The 27,183-nt window shown below is 45.1% G+C and overlaps 1 pseudogene; it reads left to right on the top strand.

Moving 5' to 3' along the window:
• On the top strand, positions 1-27,183 carry LOC119442668 (steroid 17-alpha-hydroxylase/17,20 lyase-like; annotated as a pseudogene).

Raw genomic sequence — 27,183 nt, 5'->3', positions numbered from 1 at the left:
GGCGTCGTATCTGAAGACACGTGCGCGTCCTAAGCGTGTTTTTTTACTTGTTTCCAGTTCGGTGGAAGGTGCGGGCTGGACGTCCACTTTACTTTGGCCAGTGCAGCAGCCGTGATCTGGTGAGTGAGCGAGGCATGTTCATTCATTCTACTTTTTATGACGAGCCTTTTTTTTGTTTCGGTGTTCCACCAGCAAGAAAATGCTGACAGCATCATAAGGTGCTATACTAAGTCTTGTTAATATTTATGAAATAACTTCTTTTGTGCAAAATTTGTTGAGACTGTAACTTCGTACTTTGGGCGTGCGAACAAGCCCATGTTGTTGCTTTGCTTTTCTCTCTCTCTCTCTCTCTCTCTTCAGAGAGAGTTTAATTTCAATGTTATTGAAAAACTAAAAACGGTAAGAAAAAACAAAAAGAAAAAAGAAGAAATGTAAAAAGGCAACTAGAAAGAACACATAGGTCGAGGCAGAATTCAAAAGCTGGAGTCGTCAAAGGCTAGCGATGCTAGCCTTTGTCGTTAGCCTTCGTGCTAACCTCTCCAGGAGGCTACCTGGAGAGGTTAGCCTAGCTATAAGCATGGCATAGTACTCCAAGCGTAATATATTACGTTGGATGAACGAATGATAGCGAGAGATAAAATTAAAATCGACATACATGCAAACGCACGCACGAAATGTGCAAGAAGAGGAACACGAGGTAACTTATAGTCTCAATGAGGCCTGTACCACGCAGGAATACTAGAATCGCTTTAGTAGCGCTCAGTGTAGAGGCAGGAAACCATCGAGTTCCAAGAACGACCGCATCATTTTGTTCCCTAGACATCCATCCAAAGCTCCGCTTTCCTGCCGGATTATCGCGACGTGTTGTAACGCTCATATGTCTTTTAATGGCTTGGAGTAGCGTTCACAAACGCCTATGTATACTCCTTCCTCGTCGGAGTGACCGGAAGTCACGAATGTGACGTTTGTGGGTGTAAAGAGCCGATCGGCGCACTTCCTTGTGATTGTTGTGCTTTCAGTTTACCAGGAAAAGCGTTCTGCACTACGCTCTACTTGCTTGTCCACCGTCCCCTTGCGAAAAACAGAATTCTTGTACCGTGCATGGTCCTATGGAGCCGACGTTAAACCGAGTTGCTCCAAAAGCAGTAATGTGTGTATGAAAAGGAGGAGCACTGAAGTTTAGCGTTGCGTTTAAACTTCTGGGACAGTGCTCTCACTATACGCGGGTCCGACAAACGCGGAAGCGCCAAAATTTCTGACATGCTTAAAAGCTTTAACGCGCCGTGTAGGGCACGTAATGATATACGGAGCCTACATGCTAGTGATGACATCGCACAGACGCCACTACGCAGCCCGTAAAGAGCCGCGCCAGTAAAATTACGTCACTTTCAGCTTCGAGTATTGACATCGTAACATTGCACTTCCACATCGTACCAATACTTAATAGTCTGAGAAAATTTAAGATAAAGTGCATGCGCTGTGAATGTTATGGTTCATGACATTTGTTTGTGGGCTGCCATTCCGAAAATTCTGAGGAATAATTGAGTGGAGAACGTAAGACCTGGAGTGAGCAACATTAGTGATTGAATAGCGTAGCAATGTAAACCGCATACACGGCATGGATAAGCATATACCATACATATAATTCATTGTTCACGTGTGAATGTCCAAAAGTTGCATAGAGTTCTCGCCGTTCTCATTTGGGGATCTACTTGGGAGCAGGGCGAACAAACCTGTTTCGTCGTGTGCGCTACGGAGGTTTGAGCTTATCGCACGTCTACATACGACAGCTATACTCAGTAGTTCCTCGCCGCAATGTGGAAGCTACACGAATTCTTAACCAATAGGAAGGCCGAATGCCCCTCGAGATGCGCTCACCCGCGCCGCGTCATCCGCTCAAAGTCTGTTTGCCATCCTGTCGGTACGTGTCGGTACATTTGTCGGAAGCCAGAAACGATTGAGCAGGTATTTCTGGATTGTTGAGAAGCATTTTTCTTATGGGATATCTTACAACGTACTGTCAAGAAAGACATACCTGTGGATCCCTTCTGCGTAAGATTTTAGCCATTTGAAAATGAGGATGGTATGTTCCATTTGACCTCATTTTTCTCTTGGGCCTCCACAGCATTTGGCGATCTAGGATGGCAGTTGGGAACGCTGGCATAGACGTGAAGCCGATAAGGCTATATTTCAAGGAAAGTATCAATAGAATTATGGCTTTCCACAGAGCCATGAATGGCACCCAAGAGTTGAAGCATTGTTAAACTTGCCCGAATATTAACGGGATCGCGCAAAGCCAATTCCTAGAGACTGTTCTCCCGAATGTATCTTTTTCTGTGATTCTGGGGGTTCAATGTGGCAATAAAGAAAAAAATAGCATACATATACCTAGATATATGCAGAGCCCCACGGCGACGCCGACGGCGGCAAAAATTTACTTGGAGTGCCGAAATAATTGCTGTCGCAATAAAAAAAGACTGCAATCGCTGTCAGGCACGGACAGATTCTTCTCATATTCTCCTCTTTTTTCTTATACCATTTTCTCTTCCCCTAGTGTAGAGTAACCATGGACAGTTACTCTGCCTAACATTTCTGTCTTTCACATCTCTCTCTCTCTCTCTCTCTCTTTCTCTTATTAATTGCCACAAAAAAATGACAGCACATTTGTGCAAGGCCCCCGAGGCTTACTTTTTATTTTTTCTATGCATGTGCGTTCCATTGGGGCCGCTTATTCGACGACGCTAAGCCTTGGTTGATAGACCTTTCCTGCACTCGTTGCGCTCGGCTGATCGCGAAGGCTGGAAGGGTATTTTGTTGAGACACACGTCAACACCACGGCGCGGTCGTGGTTCCACTAACTCGCTATAACGCCAGTAAAACCGAACTAGAGGAGCACCCAGAAAGACATTTAAGCTGACCATGATTGCACTTATTCAAGAACTTTTGTGTCCGCCAATTATGCGGACGGATTTACGTTGCCGACGCAAGACCATTCTGAGCATACCACGCATATATGTTAGCGCAGATGCGACTGTTTTATAAAGTAAGCTTCATTCCTCGTTTTGGAACGTTACTGTTGAGCACTATAGCAAGCTGCGACTGCATAAAATTCGTTTCAGTCTGCCGGAGCCGCCTCCATATCAACACGGATGCTCGAAGTAAACGAATAACTTTATCTCGAATTGCCACTCTTAGATATGTAGAGGAGAACTGCGTGGTGCCAATTATTTGAATTTGAGGAATGATGTAACACATTGGTAGGCTTGCCAGATATACTATTCTTTTTTGCTGAAGATATGCTAAAACAATGAACACGATGACTGAGGCTAACGAGCTGTAAACCTAAAATGCTATTGTAACAAGCGTTTCCGAATCCGCGTTTTGGGCAGAGGCCGTCTGCAAAGATGACGCAAGTGCATATAATCCCCCTCTCTGGATGTATACGATAATTAAAATATACCGCACCGAGGCGAGCAAACATTGTGAACATCACTGAGGTGCAGGCATAAACTATAGTTTTACGCACGCCGACGTTCTTTTTATTCACAGATAAAGTTTCACGCTTTTGGTGCGAATATATAGGATGCTCTGTGACAACCATGTATCTTGCGGGGCGTAATATATGCACGCACAGAATTTTGCATGCTGTGACATAAACTCGCTAAACCGGATGCTTGTGCAGTGATACGGAGCATGCACAACTCAAGCATGCACTATAAAGCCGATGATGGCGGCGTGGTCTTTGATGCAAGTATTCATGACCACACTCGCTTGGGCCGAATTAGTGTAGGCAGTTAATTTTTATGTTTCTTGTGACGGGTATATGAGCGAGAAGAATGAGTGGAATCGAGGGGCTCGATTATTACTTGCCGCAGGTGCAAACCGAGACCATATCTTTCGCATCATGCGTGCGATGGTGGTTAAGTTGCAACATGCGGCAAATTGTTTTTTCGTCTACGTTCATTTCCTTTTAGGTTTTCATTTCTACATTACAGTTAAAAAAGCAGTTAATTTCCCTTATGCTTTCATTGGCCTCATTGGCTGTTGGCTTCATATGGTTGCGACAGATATGGGACGTAAGCGGGTCCACGCTCCGAACCTGTCCAGCAGCTCAGAGACAGAGGCGCAAAGGTGAACACGATAGAGACATGATGTGGACGGGATCATTGGAATACAGGTTAGGGCAGCAGAAACCACGCGGTGGGCAACACTATAGCGCCTATATAGACGAAAACCTGGAGTTGTCGCTGACAGTTGTAAGCTAAGGAGTCGGACGTGGATTTGGACTGGGAATACGACACGGAGGCTTGTAATCGGTTAGCTCCTTGCGTGACCATCGTGGTAGGCCACTGTGGCCCACACACGGAGGCCTATGCATGTAGTTCATGCTCAAGTGATTTGGTGAGCACTAACGAAATGGCACACGTACAAGTACAAAGTAAGAACGTTGCCACCAATCTTTTTTTTTTTTTTTTTCATGCTTTCCCTTCTTATGTGTTCCTTTGTTCGCTCCGAATTCCCCTGTAATAACGATTTACCAACTATCCCAGCAAGAAGCTCTTCCAAGTCTCACTTGACTTCCGCTCCTCCGCTCCCTGACAACACTGTCTACCTCCCCCCTCCCCCCCGCCCCCCTCCCTTTTTTCCCCCCAGCACCTAAGGCACAACCATGAGTATTCTGCTAGAGAAGCTCGTCTCCAACGCGGGGGACTGGCGATGGATCACCACGGTGCTAGTCTTTGCGCTGTCCTACCTACTGGGCCGCTTCTACCACCGAGTGTCCAAGTACCCGAGAGGACCCTTTCCGTTGCCGCTTGTCGGAAACCTCTTGGGTAAGTCTACCCCAACTGCTCAAAGTGGCGCATTCTGTTGTTTATCCGCACTGTGGCATCAGTTTGCGACCGCAGAAAACTTCCGTGCGAACATTTCTGGCAGCCAAATTTACCGAGAAAAAGAAACTAGTTTGCCCCTTAGTCAACTACATAGGCACGTGCTCTTGATATGTTCAAATATAAGCAACACGCCAGATTGGTAAACTTAAACTTCAAAAAGCGGCTGAAATGCGGGGGCGCCGCTTAAAGTTATACGGTGATACAGTACACCATTCATCCATGATTATTAAGGCGTGATATTAAGTCTTAACGTTAGGAGAGAACGCATCGTAAATATAGTAAGCACATGCTTGGCGCCTATAAACCGCCGCTTCTGCGTCCCGCAGCGCTTCGCAACGTTAAGGACTTGCACTTCAAGGCGACCGAACTGACCAAAACGTACGGCGACGTATTCACCTTGTGGATGGCCCACAAGCCCATGGTGATCCTGAACGGCCACGCCGCCATTCGAGAAGCGTTCCTCGAGCGGAGGCACGAGTTCGCCGGACGCTTCCAGACCAAAATGGGTGAGCACGTGTTTTGCCAAGAGACATTTTTGTGCATGGCGACATGCGCAACAGCACTCGCGGCGTTCGATGGGCCGAGACATGTTCACCGTTCGGCTCGAGCTGATATCCCTAAAACGGCTTATGTGCTTTCAACATAGTGACATCTTTATCCACAGTTCACCATACGTGATTCGCCTTGGGGACGCTTAGTGTATAGGTCCACGTTTGTACATAGAGAGGATTATAGTTCGATAAATTAATACCCAGCTTCTCTCTCTTTTTTTTTTTTTCTTTGTTCACATGAGTGTAGCAATTACATTATGGGGTTTAACGTCCGGAACTGAACAGTTGCTTATAAGGAACGTCGTAGTTGCCGGCTCCGGATTATTTGTAACCACTTGGGGTTATGCAACGTGCACGTAAATCATCTAAGAACTCCAATGTTTTTACGTTTCTCCGCTGTTTTGCGTTTTACGTTGCCCCGCGCGGCTGGCTGGAATTGAACCCGCGACCACGTGTTTAGCAGCGTTCTCATGCCGCTTCAAAATAACGCCTTCTATCGGGAATAAACCACAATTATGACAGGCGCATGAACTGCTTGTTCCGTACAACCGAATTGAAATAACCTGTAGAGAGAGAAACAACTTTTATTGGAAACGGCAAGTGTAAGAGGAATTTATCTCCCCTCCCTTAGATGGCGGCCAGGAGCCCTTGGGTCCTAGCGGCATTTTTTTTTTTTTTAGTTGTACACGCCTGCTTTCTTACAAGGACACTTTCGCATTCGCCCGCAACAGGTGAATTGCAAACTCAGGGCAACCATGACATCTTATTCGAAGACTACAACCCACGATGGAAGGCCCTCCGAAAGGTCGCTCTGCTGGCTGTGAGGTGAGAGTATACCCTAAGGAGACGGGCAATCGCTGTCATCTCGATGAGCCCAGAAAGGACAGCTGAGAATTGTCTCTACTATACGATGTCTACTTAGGCTGTTATTTCGGGAAAAGTGTCGAATATTTTCTGCCCAGTAAAAGCTTAATTCTGCTATTCCATACACTCAATGCAAGACACTCTAAATGAAGACGTCTAGCGTAGTATATTTGTTCATTACTTTTTCTTTCGTTCTTTCTTCTTCTTCGTCTTTTTTTTTCTTTTTTTTTTCTTTTTTTTTTTTTTTTTGCTGTGAGAGGAGTTCTGCTCGAACTGTACTGTATACGGCGTATAAGTTACCAAACAAAACTCAATTGCACATGTGGTTCATAAGATGACTAGTTCTTCACCACTCGTTTCGATAGTCAGGCCAGGCTTTACTGACGCAAGAGCAAATAAACGTATGTGTGCGCGTGTCCTAACCGCTTCTTTCTTCTTAAATATTTGTCCCAAATGCATAATGACCCAAAACATATGCCGCGTTTTTTTTTTTTCAATTTCTTAATACAAGCTGACTAAATTCCCTGATGGCGAAAAGAAATATACATTATATAAATACTGACATGATATTTTAGTGCAATCGATTCAATACGCACCTAGTGGGCCCACCGCGGCGTCCGCAGTCGCAAGGTTTCGCTGTCATGAGCCAACTCATTCGCTCGTATCCTGCCTTTCCAACTGTCGCAGGAAATACGCGGTGAGCGACTCTCTGGAGAAGCTATGCGCGGATGTAGTTGACGCCTACGTGGACTCCTTGCCAGACGGACCTCAGATCATCGACTCAAGAACGCCATTCTTCTACTTGCTCTACAACGTGATCGGAGTATCAGTCTACGGCACAAAGTGAGCGACAGCCTGGGAGTATATGATCGTTGCCGTTACCCCTTGGTGTGGGAATGCGCATGCGCATGCTGGGTGTTTACCGCTCATGCATAGTTGTGAGGAAGCAGTAAAGAGAGAGAATAGAGGAAAGAAAAGCAGGGATGGTAACTACACTTTGTCCAGTTTGCTACCCTACACGTGGGAAAGGGATGTGGGAGTGAAAGAGAAAGAGAGAAAAGACACGAGTCTCGGTCGCACTTTCACATGCAGTAAGCCAGGTGCAGCGTATCTAAAGTCGTGCATTCAAGTATGTCGCCTTGGGTACTGTAGAAGAGCTCGAGTGGCTGTCTGGGCTGATGAGCTGTGACGCCAGGCTCCCAAGACTACAGCAGTAATGGTAACGGTAGGATGGTAACGCCTATGCTAAAACACCCTAACATTGTGACTTAACGATCAGAGTGTTAAATGTTGCCGGTACTTCAATGTTTTTGCTGATAATCGTCTATACTTTTCTTAAGACTACACAGCCGCTGGACAACCCGGGGCTACAGAGAGCTCAGAACAGTACGCTGACCTCTTGGTAGCCGCAAGCGGCACACGCACAGATCTTGCACGATTCCTGCTCCGCCCTTTTCTTCAGACGTATCGGTGCGTAGACACTGTCTCCTGCGAATTCACGCTACGGACGACCCTTTGAGCTACAATTTCTTTACCCTAATGCTGTCTAAGCTTCGATAAACGGGATGCTTCGAAGCTTCATTAATAATTGTAACCATGTAAGTCATCTATCGTCCCTATACTTGCATGTTTCATCTTGTTCGCGATGTACAAAGACTTATTGTGTGCTTACTTGAACGAACTAAAATGAACGATAGCTATAGTTCAAGATTTGATTTTAATCGACGAGTTATGCTTATGTTCGGAGTTGCAGCCAGTTATTATCCAGAGCCAGCACATCTTGTAATACCTTTTCTAAATAAATTTCTGCGTGGCGAATTCAGCTGTTAAAATTTTTATACCGAGTTTACCATGCATTCTGAAATAACAAAGCCTACACGATCCCTTTACTCGATTGTATCAACGCGATGGGTAAATCATGTTTGTTTAACCTGCCGACTAACAGATTTTTGTTATTTGTTACGCGCTGGAATACCATGTAGCACGCCGAGATTACTGTATTACCCGCTTACGTCATGCGTATGCCATGACACGTACCACATTTTGCCCAAATAAAGACAGATGGAATACAATCCTCCATTTGCAATAAGTGATGACCTACTTCAAATCTATAAATTAAACGTGTGTCCTAAACTAAGTAGATAAGTTAATTCGCTAAATCTCAGTAACAAGCGAACTTGTTCCACTATACCACCCCAAGTTGCACCCGCCAGTTCAAATCACCCATGCGCCCCCCTCCGCATCCCCCCCCCCCCCCCCTTCGAAGGGCAGCAGCATTTTCCAATACTTTTTTTTTTTCTTAGAGCGTCGTCAATGACATAAGAGACGGAAAGTACATAAGTACAAATTTGTACTGAAATCAGCACGGATGGAAAAATGTTTTCTCACCATGATTTGGCGGCAATACCGTTACGATGCGTACCACATATGACGGGCGCCTGGCACCGCATGGCAGGCCGCTCAGTCAACATAGACGAGTTTTTTGTTCAGGTTGGACGGAGAGGACAAGGAGATACGGCGCCTGGAAGCTATCGACTCCGAGTTCGTCGAGGTCGCGCCCAACGGCCTGCCGAGCGACATCGCGCCCTGGCTGGCATTTCTGTACCGTGGACGGGAGAAGAAGATTGAGGACCTGTTTCGCGAGTTCAGGGATATCGTCAATAATCTTTTCACCAAGGCTGAAGCCAGCTACGTCCCAGGTACATGTACTTGCTCACCTGTTCGCTCACCTCATGACACCAGTTGCTATCGGCCTCGGTATAACCACGAGGCTATACGGTTCGGCTTAACAATCTACGTCATTCGCTCTTACTCAACACACACATTCTTACAGTGGAATACAGAGTGCGGCATGCATTTGAGGACACAGAGCCGTCATGCTGTAGCTGCTTGTGAAAAGTAGGCATTTGTCTACTACACTCTTGGGCTCTCCTCAGGAGTGCTTGTAGAACGTCGATCTAGTATGCACGTCAAGATGGCAGCCTCCAGCCTTACGGACGAAGGGAAACGACATGCTGCACTCATCGCAATTGCCACCGACAGCAGGAATTCAGAGATAGCAATGTTTATAAATGATGTGGCGCGATGGCTTTGCAGCAGGCCTGCAGGTGTTCTCACTGTCATGCTGCACACCAAGTTTCCATCGGCTGTGATAGCCTTCGGGATTGTCAGTAGCGAGGGTCGTCATGCCACCACATTCCTTTCCTCAAAGTCAAGATATCGTCAATGCTGCGGCATATGTAGAAGTGCTGGTGATGGTGTAAAAGCCTTTGATTTAGCAGGTAATTCAGCAACGACCACACATACAACTAAACTCTGCGCCGGCGCACAAGGATGCAATAACGCAAGGTGGCTGTGTTAAAATTTTCACGACCACGTCGCTCTGAACACGTGACCCCCGTAACTCTCCGGACCTGAACGCCACGGAATATTATCTATGAAGCGTTATTGAAAATCCAACAAACAACCTCACAACACCTAAGACTCCTTGACGGCAGCTAATTTCTACGCGGTGGCCAACATTCATAAAGAGCACCTTGGACATTAAGGAGAACAACCATTTGATATATTTCAGTAAAATACGCTTCCACAATACCAAAACAGTCACCCTTACCGTGATAAGGTCTGCTCGGGCCTAGTTACGTCTTATCGGCAAAAATTGACTGCATTCTGTTCTAAAAGAGCCGGAGACTGAACTTTGAAAGCTTCAAAAAATTTTACTAAGCTACAACGATCTAAATATGACAAAATACTTTGAAATTCGTGACGCGACAATGACGTACCAGTGCTAAGCTTATGGCGCGAAATTTAAAAATAATAATAGTAAAAGTTTGACCTTCATTTTCTCATGTAATATGTAACCTATTTCCGCGAAATGAATGATTATATAGTTAGAAAAAAAGTACTTTGTCAGTCTAAGTTTATTTATTGTTTCTCTTTAGTGTCCCAATTTCGGAGCTTTTTTCGCGTGCCATGTGGCCTTAACAAGTGCGATCGGGCATGTCTACACCAAATTCGGCTAAACTTTTCTTCATCTGCTTTCATCTTTTCCATTTGCTTTGGATGAATGGAGGGAAGCTGGTTCTCAGATACATCGCCGCTAATACCTCGCCGAATGTTCCTTCGCGTGTATTTCAAACAAAGCTCACGTGCTGCAGCTGTCTTCACTGACCTCCGTTGAACTCAACAAAGATCTCTGCAGGTCCACGGACAATAGCTTTTTAAAACGCTGTAATCAGATGCGTTCACTCAATATTTCTACATCCTGAAATGTATAGCAGCTTTTCAATGACCACTTTGTCATGTAGGGACACACTTTCTGCAAGGCACATGGACTACGATAACTTCTCGAATCACTGACAAAATTTTTTTTGTCATACAACAATTATTAGGTAGCATTGGCAACTTTCCTTTACATGTGCTGCTGTGTAAAGGTACTTACTGTTCTTGCGAAATCTCGTACCAGGCACTTCTGCGCAGTTACATTGTTGGAGTCGCATGAATTCGAATAGGAAGAACGGACTTGGTTTTGAGCTAAGCTCCTTGGACAGCAGATGACCTCTGACAGACGAAGTTAAATATGGAACAAGCCGTTACTTGCGCAGGAGATGCTGCCAGTACTATCCTCGATTCTATATCGCTATATTACGTTAAACGCACACATACAGTGGGGTTGCATGTATAGATGTCCTGAAAGAGACCGACATCTATCTACCTCTCTATCTATCTACCTATCTATCCATCTATATGTATGTATGTATGTACGTATGTATGTATGTATGTATGTATGTATGTATGTATGTATGTATGTATGTATGTATGTATGTCCGTCTGTCTGTCTGTCTGTCTGTCTGTCTGTCTGTCTGTCTGTCTGTCTGTCTGTCTGTCTGTCTGTCTGTCTGTCTGTCTGTCTGTCTGTCTGTCCGTCGTCCGTCCGTCCGTCCGTCCGTCCGTCCGTCCGTCCGTCCGTCCGTCCGTCCGTCTGTCTGTCTGTCTGTCTGTCTGTCTGTCTGTCTGTCTGTCTGTCTGTCTGTCTGTCTGTCTGTCTGTCTGTCTGTCTGTCTGTCTGTCTGTCGGTTTGTTTGTTTATCTGTTTGTTTGTTTGTTTGTTTGTTTGATTGATTGTTTGTTTGTTTGTTTGTTTGTTTGTTTGTTTGTTTGTTTGTTTGTTTGTTTGTTTGTTTGTTTGTTTGTTTGTTTGTTTGTTTGTTTGTTTGTTTGTTTGTTTGTTTGTTTGTTTGTTTGTTTGTTTGTTTTGCTTTCTTGGGGGTGGAGGGTTAGGGCGTGGTAAACTACGACGCGGCTACTTTCAAACGCAGAGTTGTTGACGCTGCACTCTACAGCGATGGTCACTGGCATCAACAACGTTAACTCTAACGTTTTATTTTGCTATACAGGCAAGACTGAGAACTTCACGCATGCCATGCTTGCCGCTCGAGAAGAAGCCATCCGGGAGGAGAAAGGAGACGCCGAATACCTGACCAAAGGAAACATGGTGCAGGTTGTTCTAACATCTTCGGCGGTACGTAGGCTCCAGCTCTTCAAAGTGTCCTCATTCGTATCCTTTGTTGGGTCAACGGCAGTGATGTGTCGAGTCATGACCCATATTTCTCTCAATTTCGCGTAGTTCGTCGTAATGGAAGGTTTGCATTATCTCGGTAGTGAGTCAAGCATGTCAACCGAAAACAGCGACTACTAATGAGCGTTTGATAGTGGAATCCGATTAAGCACGGCAACGACATAGAATACTGGTGGTCATTTTGGTCGTCGTGAGCGAATGAAATTGGTTCTGGGAGGTCAGCAGCAAAGCTATCTCCCAAATATGAAATTTTCCATCTGTCCAGAATCTGGAACTCTTGCTAATAACACGCCGTGAAATCAAACATATAATTTCATTCTTCGTCTTATATATGATGTCATCTGTACATGGCATAATGTTGACTGCGGACTATGTTTTTAAAAGGAACTGTTCACACCTTAGCTCTTCAGAATAGCTTACGAACAAGAACCTTCGTGGAATCAGCCCTTTCTTTCTGTTTAAGCTTGGCAAAATTCCGGTGTGCAACGCTAAATCTGGTTGAGCGAGAGAGGAGCCAGGACATTGACGTCATAGCACTTGTTCAGCAGAGTCATGTTACCGCGCTAATGAAAGCGTGCGCACGCCGGCGCCCGGGCGTTTCTCCGCTCTACCGATATATGGCTCGACCAAAGCGCACCTTGACGCCGGAAGAAGAGGCTGCCCGACGAGAGAAGCGCCTTCAAGCCACGGGGGAAATGAACCAGCGTCTTCGTGTCGGTTCAGACTACCTCGCCAACAAAGCCGCCGATATGCGACGTCGCCGAACCGATCCGGAATACCGAGAACGCGAGAATCAAGCCAAGCGTCAACGCCCAGCCTTGCCATGATAGCCTATAGCCTTGCCCTGATAGCCCAACCTTGCCTAGAAAAAACCAAGTTAAGCCACATTAAGCCTACATCAACTAGTTGCTAAGGAACGTCGCCCAGCTTCGCTGTTTCTTCAGACTTGGCACCGCTAGTGTCAAGCTGGCCACACTTTTTTTCTTATTAAAGTTTACTGCTTACTTGTTCTTATCGAATGTCAAATGTCTTCACTTAATTCCACGACAGCATGCAGCCTGGCGCTTATGTACAATAAAAAAAACCACGCTGGGTATCATAGCTGCCCTGGTTCAAGTGTTCTACATCCTTATTGACCCTTTTCGCGGAGCAGTTTGTTTTAGAGAAACGAGATGGCGCTCACGGCGGCGCGCCATACCTCTCCTCAGCGACCGCGCACGAATACGAAACCATTACCGCTTCTACCTTGCTTCTGTGTGATCAGCTGTCGGAATTGCAACTGAGTTTTCGCTAACACACTGTGCTCCAATCATGCTAGATTGAATCATGTGGATTGAAGACGTGTGCAGTAGTTGGCTGCAAAAATAGTGACTGGCATGTTAAGGAACAGAATGAATCTGTGTGGCCAAGTTCGCGGATCGCTGCTGCAACTGTCCGAACGTGTTACCGGCACTTCGTGATGTACGGCTTTCCTCGAGGATACAGAAATTTACTCATCCGCCAGCCTTGTATCGCTAACCTTCAAAGAAAGGGCTTCATCCCCAGAACGTCGGCAAGAGTGAGTACCACTCGTTAAACAATTACAAAGGGAGTAGCGCCGCTTCCTGTGATAGCAAGTTTCGCGTGCGTTATCTATACAAATCTGTCCCAAATGGAAAGAAAACTTACGCCGACTCTATCGCCGACGTATCAAGAATAAGTGAATGGGCGCACACTTGAATATATGCGCACTGTATACGCACAATAAATGACGGACTACACCGAAGGCGCACGAATGGTCGAAGCTGAATGTTTCGTGACGGTCCACAAGAGTAAGCGAGTTACTAGCTGTAATATATATTTGCTACAAGGTATTACAATGTACAAAACAGCTAAGTTTCAAGCCTTGTGCGCAGCAAGAACAAATCTATCGGAACTGAACACACGGCCACGAGCAATTAGGCAGAAAATAATCAGATAGTGGCCGCACCGAGGAACTTCACTGAGTCAGAAACTGACAAGCCACTGCTTCAAAATATTTGCCGAATAAAGAACAAAGAACAAAGAACAAAGAGCAAAACACACTAATCCTGACTGAATTCATAATCGGAAAACTTGGATAGCTTGGAATACATATTTAGCCCCGCTTTTAGAACAAGCACCATATACCCTGATTAATTACGCTGTTTGGACATAGCTTAATCAGCTCCGAAATCGCTTTTGCATGTTCTCTGAAGCTGTGATCAAAGCTTCTTGTCGTCCACCTAGTCACCGTCTACGATATCTTCGAAAACAGAGGTTTTCTAAGCCGCGCCGGCGTCATACACTTCCATTGTAAACAAGGAGGCAACGGAGGCAGTTGAGACAAGCAATGGACGCGTCACCACGTGATCAAACATGGCAGCGCCCACGGGATCGCTGCGAAGAGGGTCAATAGCAATTAGTGTTTCTACTGGTTCAGGAAGCCTACTGTCTGAAGCCTCTTGCCTGTCATATATGCCTTCGAGACATCTAATCATGAAAAATTTTGCATGCGATAGCAAGTGTTCTCGGTGCTTTCACTGGTTCGTGTCAGCTTGTCAAAGACCTCGTATGTGTCATATATCTAATCAGCAAAATAAAAATGACGGGAAAAGACGCAAAGATGTGCACCGGTATCTAGGAGGCAACAACCGTCAATTGCGGAGTTCATGCTAGATAAGGTCACAATGCGTACCCCCCCCCCCCCCCCCATTTTAGCGCCGTTGCAAGTGCAAAGGCTACACCATAGCGCATAGTATCTGCTTTTTAAGGATCGAATTCGTCAAGGTGCATATGAAGCGACGATCTTCAAGCAGAGCATATAGATTTTTCAAGTTAATCTCTTCACTTTGCAGCTGCAACTGACACTTCGGCTGGAGAACTTCAGTGGCTGTTTTTGATGCTGGCCAAGGAACCGAGTATACAAGAGAAAATCCAACAGGAAATTCAGGACAACATCGGTAACTACAGTGTTTTGTGACACTTTTGCAAAAAAACCCGGCTTAGAATGGTTCGGTCAGGATGCTGCATGCATCTACACTGTTGCAACGACTCAGACAAGTACAGCGATAGCACATGTCGTGCTACAGCTATGTAATGACTCAAGATATTGTCGACGATGCCGGGTCTGGCATTTGGTGATCAGCTTTGGTATCAAATTAAAATATCATACTTATAAGTGCTTCACGGCCTTCATATACATGTTGAGTGTCATCCTTTTACGTTCTATAGAAGCGTATGGTAGAGTTCCTACACTTTAGAAAGTTCGTGTCAGCACGCCTTCACTGCTTTATTCCAGGGAGCACGCCACCAGTCTACAAGGACAGAGCCAAGCTCCCCTATACCGTGGCTTGCCTGCTGGAAGCGCTTCGCTTCCGACCCATAGCTCCACTCGGACTACCCCACAAGGCGTCTACGGAGACCAAAGTTGGTGAGCATGCATGGAGCTGTATGTCAAGCATAGATAAATATAGGAAGCGTTCTGCCCGCAGTAAGGTTACGGTATGTCAACACGTTTCGGGTTTATTTTTCTCTTAGAGTTATTATTTGGTGCCTGTTGTCTAAAAGGCGGGTTTTAAAGGTAAATTAACAAAAAAAATCAAAAGTTTGTCTCATTAACAAGAAACTGGCCCAGTTATACCTGTCACGACAACAGAAATAACTCGTTACTGGAACGCACGAATGCAATACCATCAGGCGGTGATGCACTGTTTGACTAATGCACTCAAATAAGTAAGCTTGCAATCAATCAAGATGTTTGCCTTGAGATTAGCGCAAAGCAAGTTATAACTAAAAAAAGACATTTTAAAAATCTACCATCTTAGAAAAGCGAAGCATCGTAACATTAGAAGTCGTTTTCAGTAATCCTAGTTTTATTGCACAGCCTAATTAATGTCAAGCAAGGAACATAGAAAGATTATTGCATAATGTTCGTTCATAATTAAGTTGTCAATGCTCGCGAAGAAAAAATAGCAAAAAACTAAGTTGGAAAAATAGTCATGTAAAAGTTTTTTTCAGTCGCTTTACAGAAATGATCATCTGTAGCTCCAGAACTTGCCTACTACTTTTGAACGAAACAAGGTAAAAATCTTTCGGCAAAGCATTTATGAAAATCTAAACATGCTTAATTAACGTGTCAAAATAAGAAAATAACTCTATTGTTTTATATTCAAAATAAACGCAATCCTAAAGACACTGACGTATCTCGAATGCGACCTGCATAATTGAGAGAGAAAGCAATGTCATGGTCATGCTGTATACTCGGCGACACCCTACGAACTCCGCCCATAAAACCGCATTGCGCCTGCCATCTGTGCCTCCACGCTCTAAAAAAAAAAAAAGTTCCCGAGAGACGCCGATATATATAAAAAAAAAAGTTCGCCTCCGCCATGACGTCACGGGAATAAGTGAAAGTAATTGGCTGGCGCATCAATACGAGTTACCTTCTAGTTCGTCAGTGGTGTATTTTCTTCTGCTCGCTTCATGCTTGCCCGACGGTGAGGCGGGAATGGTCACGTCATTTGTGAACGTCTGATGAAGCCGTGACAGTTGCGTTGTGATCAACAGTTTATCATGTTTTCTAAGTGAAATTGGCCGGAATTCATGCAGCTGCAGAAATTAACGGCGTCAGCTTTGTACGTGCCTGGAAACGAGTCTCAAGTCTTGCAAATAGGATCAATCGTCTCATTATTTCGGTTAAAATAGATCATTATATATACACGAACATTTAGTAAATCACTTCATTAATGTAGATCGTATAATGCTCGTCACGCTCAACAAGGTACGACATGTCAGAAAACTTAGCAATTGCTATTCGTTCGATCCCTCATTCTTTCTTTCAGGACCTGATTAGTTTCATTTGGAAGACATAGCTGGCAGCTTGCGCCCACCGAAAAGACGTGGACGCAAGCTCCCAGCTGTGTCTTCCAAGTGAGCTAATCAGGAGCTGAAAGAAACAATGAAATGCAGAAGCACGAGAGGCAGAGAGAACTGACACAAATTTTTTCTAGCGTTCATTTTTTTTTTTTTTTTTTCGCGCGAAAAGCACGAAGGGCGCTGCGGGTTCTAACAGAAGCGACCGCAGAGAACCAAGCTCGTTTGTGCCTTGCCACGATCGTATATCAGGCTGACCGATGCGTGCTTGAGTTGTTTTGTGAACATCATACCTACAGTTTTCGTGACGTGCAGAGATTACTTGTAAACAAATCCTACAGCAAGAAACCGCGCTCCATTTAGCGTGCTGTAGAGGATCGCCATCATCAGCCTCATTTTATGTCCACTGCAGGACGAAAGCCTCCCCCAGGGATCTCCATTTACCCATGTTTTGCACTAGCCGATTCCAAATTCCACCCGCAAATTTCCTAATTTCATCACCAAATTTTTGCCGTCATCGACTGCGCTTCCCTTTCCTTGGCACCCATTCTGTAACTCTAATGGTCCACCCGTTATCTCCCCTGCGCCATTACATGGCCTCCAAAGCTCCATTTTTACAGCGAAGCTGCTAAGGGCTCACCTTTCGATCGGCAATAGAAAAAGCTCTCATTGGCCGTATGCTGTATGTGCGAGTGAAAGCGCGCGAGGGCGAGGGACGCGCGCTTTCACGGGGAGCGAATGCACGGCGGAGAGCAATCGCGACTTCCCAGTGGAAGGGGAGTGGTGGGCGAGGAGGGCATCCAAGCACCCTAGACTACGGTGGAAGAATATTTTCTTACACCGTGCCCTAGACTGAGCGTACCTGCTCTCCCACTGCGGCGCATGCGCGCAACCCTACCGGCCTCTGCCGCCGACTCTCCTGTGATTTGTAGAAAGCACGGGGCGCGCCGCGCGCTGTGATTGGTAGAAATGCCATAGAGGGAAAAAAAAGGTCTTTTCTTTCTTTATGGAAACGCGGCAAGCGCCGCGCTCTGTCCTTGGCTGAGCTTGAAGGTCCGATTTACGGAACAAGAGCCGGTATTTTGTAGCGATGCCTTTAAAGTAATAATGCCTTTTCGCGCTTATCGCGCTTTGTCAGTGGTCAGAGCGACGGTCCGCTCACGATATAAACGTTGATAACGCGAGCGGACCGTCGCTCTGACCACTGACAAAGCGCGATAAGCGCGAAAAGGCATTATTACTTTAAAGGCATCGCTACAAAATACCGGCCCGTCGCTCTGACCACTGACAAAGCCCGATAAGGCATTATTACTTTAAAGGCATCGCTACAAAATACCGGCCCAGGCGTTTTCTGGATTTGTACCTGGAGTAGTAGAGCTACCGCTCTAAAATCCGGCATCGTCGGCGTCGCCACCGAGTGATAGTACGAAAAATGGCCGACGGCGCGAGGAGTAAAGTCAGAAATGCTCGGAATGACGTCAAATATCTCAGGGAGGTTCCTGTAAACAAAGTAAATCGCTGGCTTTGAAAAGAAAATTTGACAAATTTCGGTCTGGGTGGATGCCGAGCCCGGGCCTCCGGGTGCGAGACGAGCATGCTTCCCCGACGCCACGGTTCTCGTTGACTGAAGGTGTGCCTAGTGCGTACGTCATTGCGCGCGTCACGTCGCAGATTGAACGCCGTTGAGCGGTTTCATACATCAGGTACAACGTTGTGGAGGCTAGAGATACTTTTAACAGCGAAGCTGTTTGAGCCAGCCATAGGCTGTGGTGTGTGGTTCGTATGAAATCAAGAAATAAAAGTTGTCGCAGTTTCACCTGAAAGGCGAAGCATCAATTGCGATAGCAAATTTGTAGAGAGCTATACGGAGTAATGATAGTAGCTTTATCAGCTGTATAAACTTGGACATGCAGCAGCACCGGCCACACGCAGAACTTGTCGACGCCGTCGGCGTTCGCACAAAATGCGTGCGGCGTTGTTGACTGTTGCCGGAGCCTCTGATATAAATAGGCACTTGGTGCCGCAGCTAAACGTCACCTCTCTTCCCTCCCCCTCCCCCCCATGGCCTTTCGCGCGTCGGAAGAAGGCGCGTTTGCTCTACATATATGGTGATTGTAAAGGAGGAAAGAGACGCCTACTTCTGCAGCCCTTAAGGGAGCACGGCGCAGAACGCGCGTTTGTTCTCCGCCGTGCGTTCACTCCCCGTGAAAGCGCGCGTCCCTCGCGCCCTTTCACTCGCACATACAGCGTTCGGCGGCGCGCGGCGACGATTTCATCTCCATTGACGTCATACGGAACCTCACGGCGACGGCAACGACGACGGCGACGACGACGACAGAAATCTGCTTTGGAGTGTCCATATGGTTGGTATCGCAATAAAAGATAAACCTTCTTGCCGAGGCGGGATTCGAACCGGCGTAACCATGGTCCCAAGGCTAGCGTCGTAACCACTATAGCCTATACGCCCACGCTCGCAGAACATGAATTTATGCGAACCATATATGATTGCGTTTCAGCGTCACCGTCTTCGTCCACAGCTGGCGCGTTCGCACGATCATGCTCTGCGAGGTGAAGAAGAGGTTTTGCGCACTATGCTAGAGAGAGAGATAAAGAAAATGAGAGCGAGAGATATAGAGACGCATTAAAGGAGCAGGTCTGCTGGAACGCGTTGTCGGCATTGCAACGCGGTGGAACGCGGTGTCGGTGTTGCAAGCTGCGTTATGCAACGCGCAGTGACGGCCGTAAGTCCGAGACGCGCGAAATGAAATTATCATCATCATGAGTAATAGGATGAAAAGCTCGCGCGCACTTCCGGAAAATGCTGGGCTACGATCGCCCTGCTTCGCTGTTTCAAGCGTTGCGCAGCCGAGTGCAAGGTTGAGCGTTTTTAAAGACGATAGTCTTTCTTGGGGAACTTAAACGCTGAAAATTTGGTCTGTCTGTCTGTCTGTTTGTCTGTCTGTCACCCGATTCAGCCACCCGGCCAAAGTTGGACCACTTGCTTACCGCCCACACTACTTAAACTGGTACGGCTGTTCATACTTGTGAACGTTATCGATCACAAAGTAAATATTGCGCATATCTGATGCGCAACATCACTAGGTAAGTATTAGGAAGTGTGTTCCTTTAATAGAAAATACATAGATACGTAACTCTAAAGACCCTAGTTTCTTAAGCTGCGCTGAAAATGCCATGCTATGCGCGCCGACGAACGACGTTCCCCGACTGCGCGTCGACGAGTGCCCTCTGCCATGGAGGAAGGAAACCCTCTGCACAAGCTCATGTTTCCCGATGTATTGCCAGATGGCGTCCATGTCTCACGCAGCGCCTCCTCAATTTTATCAATGCCAGCCAGATGCGGCCGATTCAACATAAAGGAAGCGCTGTCTGAGGCAGGGCAAAACATAAATGGCCGCTTGATGAAATAATGCGGTAAAATGAAATCTGTTCAAACAAACCTTCATGCCAGGAAAAAATTAAATTATGGGGTTTTACGTGCCAAAACCAGTTCTGATTATGAGGCACGCCGTAGTGGAGGACTCCGGAAATTTGGACCACCTGGGGTTCTTTAACGTGCACCTAAATCTAAGTACACGGGTGTTTTCGCATTTCGCCCCCATCGAAATGCGGCCGCCGTGGCCGTTCATGCCAGGACGGAAATGGTACGAGAACAGCATCACGGGTGGCCGCGGATCAGACCAGCACTCATGTAGTACGGCCGGCAGAAGACTATCGTCTTTCGACGACATTTGCAGCGAAGCACGCAGATATGCGGCAAATATTTTTATATTGCTATAGACGTGCGTTCGCCTCTTAAAAGATGAACGCTATCGACTGACGAAAAACTAGTCGCTTTGCTACATAGCCTGCCAGCTATATACTTTGGTCAGCGCTGCCTTGGTTTTTTGCAGTTGCTGCTTTCGCACTTAGAAGTAGTTCGGTGTTTATTGACCAAATTTTGTGAAAATGCTCTTTATATAAGATCAGTTCTGAACTAAAAGATGAATTTACCCTTAGAAACAAGCAAACCATGTACTCATGCGGCTGCTAACACGTTGTTTTAGATCAATGTGCTTGTCGTTGTTTATTTGCAGCATGGTGTAAATAATCGTGCCAAACCACATCATCTCGAACCACCTCGACCGGGCGGGCCCTCCGCGTTGCGCAAGGCGTTCGTGAACAAAAACTGAATTTCTCAAAGTAAAATTTGTCAGAAAAATCGTAAAATACGGCTTAACCACAACCTACAGACATGATAGCGTCGGATTGTAATTTGAATATACGAGAAAAAAAGCCTGATAAGCAACCAGGGATATTTGAATGCTATCGCGTTTCACTCTTAAAGGGGAAGCTTAAGCGTCCTCCAATTCTGGTGGTGTTTCGCTGTACTTTAGTTTTTTTTTATATTTTTTATATTTTTTATATTTTTTATATTTTTTATATTTTGTTTATTCGGGCAAAACAGGTAGAAGGTTTGCCCGCGAGGTAAGGCAAAAGGACGGCTTAAATCTCCTGACTAGGGCTTACCTTGCTGGGGCAGCAGAGATAGCGGAATTTGCAAGTTACAAAAGCAGTTTGTAAAACAGACATTTCATAACTACATACAAAACAATCTTTGAAGCACTCTGCAGAACACCATTTGCTTCTAAAATAACATACAAACGAGTTAAGACATGACTAACATAAAAGTAACATTTAAAGAATTTAATTATTACATCACTAATGCAACAACCAAGCACCTTTAACACTGAAGAATTCACTGTTGCATTAACATTTGTACAGCATATCTAGATCAGAAGAGAGAAACATGTTCACTATGGAATGTTTAAATTGGCGAATAGTTCTACAATCTCTAGCGACATCAGCAATGTTAGGGTACGTATTACATAAACGCATGGTTTCATATTCGATAGTTTGCATGCCATAGTTTGTCCTGGGTTTCTTCGCTACTATTGAGGTGTGGCGTAAGCTGTACCCTGTGTTTCTACTGAGGTACCGGTTTGAAAATGTCTCAAAATTGCTGGAGATATCTTTAAACAACCGAATGCAGATCTTTGCTTGGTAAGAGTTTCTAATATTAAGGATATTGTAGCGCATCATTAGTTTAGAAGATCCTGTGTATTGATTAGAAGAATTAAGCAAACGAACAGCTCGCCGTTGTAATACCGCTAGTTTTTCTATATCAGTTTTATTGCGTTTCCCCATACTAATAAGCCATAGCTAAGATGGTAATGTACCAGCGAAAAGTACAGTTGTCTGATAAGCCTGACAGGCACATAGTACCGGATTCGTTGTAGCAAACCAACTGACCGTGCAACTTTAGTGCGTACCTTATTTATGTGCTCTGTCCAGCTTAAGTTTTTATGAAATATAACTCCTAGAAAAGAATGACTTGACACATGTTCTAGTTGCGATCCACAGTAGTAAAGTATAACATCGTAACTTATTTCTTTATTCCTTGCATAAAACACCGTAAACTTATTTTTTTTTCGCATTTAGACTGAGCTTATTTAAATGTAGCCATTTGTGAAGTTCTTCTAACCAAGAATTTGCGGCAACTTCTAGTTCCTGAAGGTCAACACCAGAAAAGAAAACATTAGTGTCATCCGCGTGCATTATTATTTCATCTGTTAATGGAACGTTTACTATATGATTTATATACACAATAAACAGTAATGGCCCTAAAATCAAACCTTGTGGTACCCCATATTTAATTACGTTTTTTTCCGAAGTGTAACCTTGCAATGAAGTATATTGCAATCGAGATTCAAGGTAACTATTCATAAGTTCTAACGCTGTGCCTCGAACGCCATATACTTGGAGCTTATCTAGTAATATTTTATGTTTGATAGAATCAAAGGCCTTGCGAAAATCTAAAAATATACCAATGGTAAGCTTTCTTTCTTCAATATTATTTATAATTGTATCTCTGATTCTTAATAATGCCATTTCGGTTGATTTATTTTTCTGGAAGCCATATTGCTTATCCGAAATAATACCTTTATCCAGCAGAAAACCATTTAGGCGCTTATGTATAATACGCTCAGCGACTTTTGAAAATAATGGCAATACCGAAATCCGTCTGTAATTGTTGAGGTCGTTGTGATTTCCGCCCTTAAAAATCACAGCAACACCGAGCTATCTTCATTTTTTCAGGAAAAACTCCAGTGGAAAGTATACTGTTACAGATGTGTTCCAACGGACCGCATATTATGTGAGCAGCTGCTTTAACAGGTTGAGCTTTGATGCCATCCTCACCAGCGGCTGATTTGTTGCTCAAGGAATTGAGAATGGAAAAAATCTCGCTTTCAGATGTAGGTGCAAGAAAAATCGTCTCGCTGACACGATTATCCATGTAACTTTTACTATTTCGATTTGGGAGAAAATCTGATGTAAAAGTTGAAGCACCAGCAACATTCTATGCAACATTCAGGGGAATGTTGAAAACCAAGCCTTTTTAAATTTTTATCGGGCCCCATGTCGCAGAAAATACGGAGTCGGTGTCGACGTCAACGGCGTCCAATAACGCTATCACGTTACACTCTTAAAGGCGAAGCTTAAGCGTACTCCAAGTTTTAATTTGGCCTTACCGAGGCCAGCGCCTCCTCTATTCTGAGGCGCAGTTAGAACGCAGGCGATATCTTGCGCAGACAAATAACGTGCGGAAAAATACATTTCACGAAAGGGACTATAATGTTTTCGCATTACCACACTTCAGCAGTCTTAAGTGTCTCTGCCGAATTTTTATGTCAACTAGAATATCGGCCTATCCCTGTTTGCTCTCCCCTTCCACACCGCTCTCTTTATGTTACGCCTACCATTTTTCATTCCATCGCTCATGCTGCGGCCTTTACCGTGTTCTCGAGCTTCTTTGTTAACCTCCAAGTTTCTGCCCTATATATCTTAGCACCAGTAGAATGCAATGATTGTAGACCTTTCTTTTCAACGACAGCTAGTGGTAAGCTTCCAGTCATGATTTGGCAACAAGTGCAGTATGCAGTACTCCAACCCATTTTTATTCTTCTGTGAAATTAATTCTCATGATCAGGGTCCCCTGTGAGTAATTGACCCAGATAAACGCAACTCCTGCACAGACTCTAGAGGCTGACTGGCGATCATGAATTCTTGTTTCCTTGCTAGGCTATTGAAAGAGAATTATAATTGGTTATCTTTGGCGAGCTCAGGGGATTCCGGCACGACACTGTAGCTACGGGGTCGACAGTCATTTGATAAAGAAATAAAATCGGGATACAGGATTTTTTTGTGTCGGTATACCCCTTTAAGGCACACCAAGGCTTCTACAGCGCAACAAGAGGTCGACTGGATTTTTCACGAAACCCGCGATTCACAGTCTTTTTGTGCGCAATGAAATTACGCTATAGTGTCTGCCAGAATATGTGCCTCCACTAACACTAAAATATCGTCAAGTATATTTCAAGTATCGCTACTCACAGAGTTTCATACAATTGCGAGAGGGAAGTGTGGCGCTATAGTTCGTATAGTATAGTATGGTATAGTATGAAGATGCGAGCAGGGCAGTTCAGCCAGCATGAGAATGCTGCATGGTAGTTCATGTATTTGCCTAAACTTCGTCCTTCTGGCTTTAAATGGATTCGTGACTTTGCAAAGTGATCATTTTTAAGAAAGTACTGCGTTATAAATAATTCAATAAGCATAATATTAAAATTGTCTGACGGCAGGATTCGAACACAGGACCTCTAGCACACAAGCCCGATATTGAAATCATTACGCCACGGGCACTTTTTTTAAATTATTTTTCTTATTACATGGGAGCAGAATCTTCAGCAAAACAAGAAACAACAAAGCGCCACAGAAATTTACGGTGACTGAAAACACATTCAAAAGGCAGGCAAGCATTTGCAAGCGTCCAATAAAGGCATCCAGTCCGGCGCTGTTTCTAGTGCAGCGTATACAAACTGCGATCGTAGGCAGCAGATTCCCCGAAAAAACGACCGAGTGCTTCGCAGTGGTTCAGCGTGTCTGTCACACATTCTATTACGCCAAAGGATATGTAGGCCAAGTAGCATGAACATGTCATATGGCGGGTCACAGGATTCTTTAAAAGGTAAAAAACGAATTGTGTATGGTGTTATGTCTAAATCCTTTTTTTAAATGTTCTCTGGAGAATGTCCCAGAAGAACACGGCATCACTACAATCGTCAAAACAGTGATCAATCGTTTTAGCATGTGGACATAAACGGCAGTTTGCAGACCACGGCACGAAACAGACCATTTTTTCTAACCAGGTTTTGGCAGGAATGGTTGCCGAATGTAACTTAAAGAAGAAAGTTTTGATTCCTGGAGGAATGATATCATTCGACGGACACGCTTAAGTACATCTAGGTAATAACATTCCATATAAGGCACACGATAATTCATTGCCTTACCGATGCCCTGAGGTAGATGGATTCAAATAGACAACCATTAACTATTAGCCTTGTGCCATTAGCGTAACATATGGTGATTCCTTCAAATAGAAGACACCCACGGACGTGCGGGATCACTGCAATTAGCAGCGATTATGCGTGCTTGCAGTCTTATTATCCTCTGCATTAAAAAAAGTTTAAAATGATTTGAAATTTAAGCCAATTTAGGCCTAGATAAAGCGTAACAAACGAAGCCACAGGAACGTCTGAATCCACAAGCACAAAGATCAGACAAATCCATGTACTGTCCATCATTCCCATGGTAGCTGAACGATCCCAGTGCCAGAGTTCCCCCGAGTAATTGTCGCTGCTGAAGTCACGATAAATGAGTAAAAACGTCGGTAGCATATCAAGGGCGATGCTTGCAGGCTTGATGTAAGAAACGAAGACGTACAGTGCTCAGCGATTCAAATTCGATAGTCATACCGCATGGCGGCCGGCGCTTTTAGTTCCACCGGTGAGCGCTGGGTGATCGCTCGTGAGGCAAATGCAGTCACAATGCTTCACAAAGGCCCTCGCTTTTATCGTATCCAACAATGCATCTGCTAGGTGTCCACTGCGCCCACCGGTCGCCATGCGGGCCTGTAATTGCGTTTGAATCGATGAGCACTGCACGTATTCGGTGCAACGTATTTCTGCGAAAGGCCTTTCCCTGACGTCATCAAACGCGGTAGACAGTGCAAGTGGGCCTTGTATTCCATTTTAACTATTTCCGTACCACGCCCATTGGGCACGGTTAGCCCTCTATCGATGGTTTGAAACGCCGCTTTCGAGACCTTGCGCGCTGCTCACGGACATACTGCGCTATCGGACGTGAAGGAGGAGAACTATATTTTAGTTTTCTAAGCAGTTCGCTTTTTTCCCGCGAGGCGGTGATATTTAAACGCGCTCCGAAGTTCCGCGATCGTCAAAGCAGAACGCAAAAATGTCCTGCTCCGGAAACGGCGCGCGCGCTTACATCGCGACTCCGCTGCCTCTGCGGCTGATCTTATCGATACATCGAATAGCAGCGAGTCAGAGGATGCTGATTTTTCGTCAGACTTTGAGCCTGAAAGCGACGACGACGCAAACCAGCCCGGAACATCGGCGGCCGCAGCCCGGCACGCCCAAACTGTAGTGCTTGCAGTTAAATTTTTGTAGTGAAATACCTGTTCAATTAAAATTTTTGATTTTTTCGGACGGCGATACATTTTGTATATTAAAATTTTCGTAACATTTTTTTTCTTGGTAGATACAAGCGTGTCTTTACAAACTTTGTTCAGTTTTATCGCACAATCTTGATATTAACAATTTATATCTTTTTATGACATATATCTCGTTAATAAACCTTTTATGCGTGAAAAGTGCATTCATTTCGCTTTCTGATTATATTACATATATTACAATATATTACATTAAATATTGAGTGCAGTAGTTCCTTCGGAAAAAAAAAACTTCTGCCGTAACATACAACAAAGCACCTATTTTCCCCATGGTAGGAAAAGAGTTAAGCTGAAAAATATCCTTATCAAGAGTGTACTAGCCCAAGCTTTAATCAGGACTTCCGCCCACGTTCCACAGGGACACTGGTCATACCCAAGGACACCGGGATCTTGTACAACGTCTACGGCGTGAACCACGACCCTGGGTTGTGGGAGAATCCCGAAGAATTCAGGCCCGAGCGTTTCTTGGACTCGGCCACGGGAAAACTACGCCAGGAAGTTGGCCCTCTGATAACCTTTGGCATGGGTCCCCGGACATGTCCAGGAGAGAAACTGGCACACATGGACATGTTCTACATTCTCGTGCGACTCATGCAGAGACTCAGCTGCAGCGCACCAGGGAAGCCTTCGGATGTGAACCTCAGCGGCAATGACTCCAGCATCTTCCTGTTGCCCGAAAAACAGAATATTGTGCTCACGAAGAGGAACTAGAGTGGTGCTCGGACTATAGCCCCTTTTTTGATCTTGCAAAACAGTAATACGCTTTCTGTGTTTCGA

The sequence above is a fragment of the Dermacentor silvarum genome, chromosome 2, assembly GCF_013339745.2.
Source record: "Dermacentor silvarum isolate Dsil-2018 chromosome 2, BIME_Dsil_1.4, whole genome shotgun sequence".
NCBI classification, from domain to species: domain Eukaryota; kingdom Metazoa; phylum Arthropoda; class Arachnida; order Ixodida; family Ixodidae; genus Dermacentor; species Dermacentor silvarum.
Note: the sequence above shows the minus strand (reverse complement) of the source record. Positions and strands in the feature narration are given on the sequence as shown.